The following is a 6000-nucleotide window of genomic DNA, read 5'->3' as shown; positions in this document are numbered from 1 at the left end:
AGCTTCAGAGTGCAGAGTGGAGCTTCAGAGTGCAGCTTCAGAGTGGAGCTTCAGAGTGGAGCTTCAGAGTGGAGCTTCAGAGTGGAGCTTCAGAGTGCAGAGTGGAGCTTCAGAGTGCAGAGTGGAGCTTCAGAGTGCAGAGTGGAGCTTCAGAGTGTCAAGAGCAATGCCAATAGCTCTAACTTTAACAAAGGCAAAACCATTGCATTGTAAATGCTTGTTTAGTCTGTAAGCTCTATTTTCTTTAATGAGATTCTGGCACTGCAGGCACGACATGCTTTTCTTCAACATTCAGTGCGCCATGCACACTCTCAATTTTATTTAGTACACATGATTTGTTTATGCCAATATGGGTCACCTTTGCGAGGTCTGCAATTTTTCCGCCCTTTATGTTTAAAAAAGGTGGTCGCACGCCTTTATTTTCTTCTGCGGGCGCAGCATATTTCATCAGCTGTGATCCTATCAGATGAGTGAGATTTCGTGCTGTCATGGTTAGCATGGAGCTCTCGTGGCAAGAAGTAGAAAATAGCTAAGGTAGGCATCTACATTATGGAATTCACATATAAAAAAGCTTGTGAGGTCAGTTGCATTTCAATCATCAGCTCAGTGGTAGCCCCCTCAGCTGCACACTCGCCATATTGAAGAGTTTCACCGACTCCACCTCCTCCGAGCACCTCTGTCTCACTCACAGCCAGTCATCGGTTGAGGAGCTGCGACAAGAATTGTAACCAGTATCTTTAATTTGGACAACTCAGCAATAAAATACAAAATAAAGAATGAAGGGAACCTGAAACAAGCAATTGCAATGCAATAGATCTCGCATTTGCGAGAGTTACAGCTATTGGCATTGTGAATGGTAATGCCATTTATTTGTCTGTTTTAAAAACCAACATTGTCATTAACATATCATGTATTTGTAAAGCGCACGTTCACCCTTAGGTATCTTGGCGCTGATTAACAGATGTTTATTGTTACCCAATTCAATGGTACTCATTTTATCAAGCTTAGATGAATGAAAGGCTGAGTGGACCCGCCGGGATTTGAACCTGTGACCATGAGATTGAATGCAGGCCCCTGCAGTGGATGCATTAGTCCACTGAGCTGCCAGTCCCAGCGTATGAAATGCCAAAAGCTCAAAGTCACTTGAATGCGAGACCGATTGCATTGCAAATGCTTGTTTCTATTGGAGCTCTGTCTATTTCTGTCATTTCCCTGAAATTGCGTTTTTCTCATTAGGATGAAAATTGAAGGCGGGAGGAAGTAAGCTCTGAGCTAGGAGCAGCACCCAGACCGTCCCACCCCTCCAATCAAGGTAGGCGGGGCTCTGTACCCTGTGTGTGACTGTGAAGGTAGGGCTCTGTGTCCCTGTGTGTGGCTGTGAAGGGAGGGCTCTGTGCCCCTGTGTGTGGGTAGGGCTCTGTGCCCTGTGTGTGGCTGTGAAGGTAGGGTTCTGTGCCCCTGTGTGTGGCTGTGAAGGCAGGACTCTGTGCCCCTGTGTGTGGCTGTGAAGGCAGGACTCTGTGCCCTTGTGTGTGGCTGTGAAGGTAGGGCTCTGTGCCCCTGTGTGTGGCTGTGAAGGTAGGGCTCTGTGCCCTGTGTGTGGCTGTGAAGGTAGGGTTCTGTGCCCCTGTGTGTGGCTGTGAAGGCAGGACTCTGTGCCCTTGTGGGTGGCTGTGAAGGTAGGACTCTGTGCCCCTGTGAAGGTAGGGCTCTGTGCCCCTGTGTGAGGCTGTGAAGGTAGGGCTCTGTGCCCCTTTGTGTGGCTGTGAAGGTAGGACTCTGTGCCCCTGTGTGTGACTGTGAAGGTAGGACTCTGTGCCCCTGTGTGTGGCTGTGAAGGTAGGGCTCTGTGCCCCTGTGTGTGGCTATGAAGGTAGGGCTCTGTGCCCTGTATGTGGCTGTGAAGGTAGGGCTCTGTGCCCCTGTGTGTGGCTGTGAAGGTAGGACTCTGTGCCCCTGTGTGTGGCTATGAAGGTAGGGTTCTGTGCCCCTGTGTGTGGCTGTGAAGGTAGGGCTATGTGCCCCTGTGTGTGGCCGTGAAGGTAGGACTCTGTGCCCCTGTGTGTGGCTGTGAAGGTAGGACTCTGTGCCCCTGGGTGTGGCTGTGAAGGTAGGGCTCTGTGCCCCTGTGTGAGGTATGGTTCTGTGCCCCTGTGTGTGGCTCTGAAGGTAGGGCTCTGTGCCCCTGTGTGTGGCTGTGAAGGTAGGGCTCTGTGCCCCTGTATGTGGCTGTGAAGGTAGGACTCTGTGCCCCTGTGTGTGTCTGTGAAGGTAGGGCTCTGTACCCCTGTGTGTGGCTGTGAAGGGAGGGCTCTGTGCCCCTGTGTGTGGCTGTGAAGGTAGGCCTCTGTGCCCTTTGTGTGGCTGTGAAGGTAGGGCTCTGTGCCCCTGTGTGTGGCTGTGAAGGTAGGGCTCTGTGCCCCTGTGTGTGACTGTGAAGGTAGGACTCTGTGCCCCTGTGTGCAGCTGTGAAGGTAGGGCTCTGTGCCCCTGTGTGTGGCTGTGAAGGTAGGGCTCTGTGCCCCTGTGTGGGGCTGTGGAGGGAGGGCTCTGTGCCCCTGTTTTAGGCTGTGAAGGTAGGGCTCTGTCCCCTTGTGTGTGGCTGTGAAGAAGGGCTCTGTGCCATGTTTATGGCTGTGAAGGTAGGGCTCTGTGCCCTGTATGTGGCTGTGAAGGTAGGGCTCTGTGCCCCTGTGTGTGGCTGTGAAGGTAGGGCTCTGTGCCCCTGTGTGTGGCTCTGAAGGTAGGGCTCTGTGCCCCTGTGTGTGGCTGTGAAGAAGGGCTCTTTGCCCTGTGTGTGGCTGTGAAGGTAGGGCTCTGTGCCCCTGTGTGTGGCTGTGAAGATTGGCTGTGAAGGTAGGGATGTGTGCCCCTGTGTGTGGCTGTGAAGGTAGGGCTCTGTGCCCTGTGTCTGGCTGTGAAATTAGGGCTCTGTGCCCCTGTGTGTGGCTGTGAAGGTAGGACTCTGTGCCCTTGTGTGTGGCTGTGAAGGTAGGGCTCTGTGCCCCTGTGTGTGGCTATGAAGGTAGGGCTCTGTGCCCTGTATGTGGCTGTGAAAAAGGGCTCTGTGCCCTGTGTGTGACTGTGAAGGTAGGGCTCTGTGTCCCTGTGTGTGGCCGTGAAAAAGGGCTCTGTGCCCTGTGTGTGGCTGTGAAGGTAAGGCTCTGTGCTCCTGTGTGTGGCTGTGAAGGGAGGGCTCTGTGCCCCTGTGTGTGGCTGTGAAGGTAGGGCTCTGTGCCCCTGTGTGTGGCTGTGAAGGTAGGGCTCTGTGCCCTGTGTGTGGCTGTGAAGGTAGGGTTCTCTGCCCCTGTGTGTGGCTGTGAAGGCAGGGCTCTGTGCCCCTGTGTCTGGCTGTGAAGGTAGGGTTATGTGCCCCTGTGTGTGGCTGTGAAGGTAGGGCTCTGTGCCCCTGTGTGTTGCTTTGAAAGTAGGGCGCTGTGCCCTGTGTGTGGCTGTGAAGGTAGGGCTCTGTGCCACTGTGTGTGGCTGTGAAGGTAAGGTTCTGTGCCCCTGTGTATGGCTGTGAAGGTAGGGCTCTGAGCCCTGTGTGTGGCTGTGAAGGTAGGCCTCTGTGCCCCTGTGTGTGGCTGTTAAGGTAGGGCTCTGTGCCCTGTGTGTGGCTGTGAGGGTAGGGATCTCTGCCCCTGTGTGTGGCTGTGAAGGTAGGGCTTTGTGCCCCTGTGTGTGGCTGTGAAGGGAGGGCTCCGTGCCCCTGTGTGTGGCTGTGAAGGTAGGGCTCTGTGCCCTGCGTGTGGCTGTGAAGGTAGGGTTCTGTCCCCCTGTGTGTGGCTGTGAAGGTAGGGCTCTGTGCCCCTGTGTGTGGCTGTGGAGGTAGGGTTCTGTACCCCTGTGTGTGGCTGTGGAGGTAGGGTCCTGTGCCCGTGTGGGGCTGTGAAGGTAGGGCTCTGTGCCCCTGTGTGTGGCTGTGAATGTAGGGCTCTGCGCCCCTGTGTGTTGCTGTGAAAGTAGGGCTCTGTGCCCCTGTGTGTGACTGTAAAGCTAGGGCTCTGTACCCCTGTGTGTGTCTGTGAAGGTAGGGCTCTGTACCCCTGTGTGTGTGGCTGTGAAGGTAGGGCTCTGTACCCCTGTGTGTGTGGCTGTGAAGGTAGGGCTCTGCGCCCTGTGTGTTGCTGTGAAAGTAGGGCTCTGTGCCCCTGTGTTTGGCTGTGACTGTAGGGCTCTGCGCCCCTGTGTGTTGCTGTGAAGGTAGGGCTCTGTGCCCCTGTGTGTGGCTGTGGAGGTAGGGTTCTGTACCCCTGTGTGTGGCTGTGGAGGTAGGGTCCTGTGCCCGTGTGGGGCTGTGAAGGTAGGGCTCTGTGCCCCTGTGTGTGGCTGTGAATGTAGGGCTCTGCGCCCCTGTGTGTTGCTGTGAAAGTAGGGCTCTGTGCCCCTGTGTGTGGCTGTAAAGCTAGGGCTCTGTGCCCCTGTGTGTGTGGCTGTGAAGATAGGGCTCTGTGCCCCTGTGTGTGTGGCTGTGAAGGTAGGGCTCTGTACCCCTGTGTGTGTGGCTGTGAAGGTAGGGCTCTGTACCCCTGTGTGTGTGGCTGTGAAGGTAGGGCTCTGTGCCCCTGTGTGTGGCTATGAAGGTAGGGCTCTGTGCCCTGTATGTGGCTGTGAAGGTAGGGCTCTGTGCCCCTGTGTGTGGCTGTGAAGGTAGGACTCTGTGCCCCTGTGTGTGGCTATGAAGGTAGGGTTCTGTGCCCCTGTGTGTGGCTGTGAAGGTAGGGCTATGTGCCCCTGTGTGTGGCCGTGAAGGTAGGACTCTGTGCCCCTGTGTGTGGCTGTGAAGGTAGGACTCTGTGCCCCTGGGTGTGGCTGTGAAGGTAGGGCTCTGTGCCCCTGTGTGAGGTATGGTTCTGTGCCCCTGTGTGTGGCTCTGAAGGTAGGGCTCTGTGCCCCTGTGTGTGGCTGTGAAGGTAGGGCTCTGTGCCCCTGTATGTGGCTGTGAAGGTAGGACTCTGTGCCCCTGTGTGTGTCTGTGAAGGTAGGGCTCTGTACCCCTGTGTGTGGCTGTGAAGGGAGGGCTCTGTGCCCCTGTGTGTGGCTGTGAAGGTAGGCCTCTGTGCCCTTTGTGTGGCTGTGAAGGTAGGGCTCTGTGCCCCTGTGTGTGGCTGTGAAGGTAGGACTCTGTGCCCCTGTGTGTGGCTGTGAAGGTAGGGCTCTGTGCCCCTGTGTGTGGCTGTGAAGGTAGGGCTCTGTGCCCCTGTGTGTGACTGTGAAGGTAGGACTCTGTGCCCCTGTGTGCAGCTATGAAGGTAGGGCTCTGTGCCCCTGTGTTTGGCTGTGAAGGTAGGGCTCTGTGCCCCTGTGTGGGGCTGTGGAGGGAGGGCTCTGTGCCCCTGTTTTAGGCTGTGAAGGTAGGGCTCTGTCCCCTTGTGTGTGGCTGTGAAGGTAGGGCTCTGTGCCCTGTGTCTGGCTGTGAAATTAGGGCTCTGTGCCCCTGTGTGTGGCTGTGAAGGTAGGACTCTGTGCCCCTGTGTGTGGCTGTGAAGGTAGGGCTCTGTGCCCCTGTGTGTGGCTATGAAGGTAGGGCTCTGTGCCCTGTATGTGGCTGTGAAAAAGGGCTCTGTGCCCTGTGTGTGACTGTGAAGGTAGGGCTCTGTGTCCCTGTGTGTGGCCGTGAAAAAGGGCTCTGTGCCCTGTGTGTGGCTGTGAAGGTAAGGCTCTGTGCTCCTGTGTGTGGCTGTGAAGGGAGGGCTCTGTGCCCCTGTGTGTGGCTGTGAAGGTAGGGCTCTGTGCCCCTGTGTGTGGCTGTGAAGGTAGGGCTCTGTGCCCTGTGTGTGGCTGTGAAGGTAGGGTTCTCTGCCCCTGTGTGTGGCTGTGAAGGCAGGGCTCTGTGCCCCTGTGTGTGGCTGTGAAGGTAGGGTTATGTGCCCCTGTGTGTGGCTGTGAAGGTAGGGCTCTGTGCCCCTGTGTGTTGCTTTGAAAGTAGGGCGCTGTGCCCTGTGTGTGGCTGTGAAGGTAGGGCTCTGTGCCACTGTGTGTGGCTGTGAAGGTAAG

General features: G+C 56.1%; 1 protein-coding gene across 1 annotated transcript in view; it reads left to right on the top strand.

Annotated features, from left to right (window-relative positions):
• The first annotated feature begins 1236 nt into the window (after positions 1 to 1236).
• Positions 1237 to 6000, top strand: part of APC2 (APC regulator of Wnt signaling pathway 2) — a 218575-nt gene continuing 213811 nt past the window's right edge. Inside the window, exon 1 of the mRNA XM_086946654.1 lies at positions 1237 to 1312. The gene's annotated coding sequence lies outside the window, so the exon portion shown is untranslated. The remainder of the gene's footprint in view (positions 1313 to 6000) is intronic.

This window comes from Lissotriton vulgaris, chromosome 12 (genome assembly GCF_964263255.1).
Source record: "Lissotriton vulgaris chromosome 12, aLisVul1.2, whole genome shotgun sequence".
In the NCBI taxonomy this organism is placed as follows: Eukaryota; Metazoa; Chordata; class Amphibia; order Caudata; family Salamandridae; genus Lissotriton; species Lissotriton vulgaris.
Note: the sequence above shows the minus strand (reverse complement) of the source record. Positions and strands in the feature narration are given on the sequence as shown.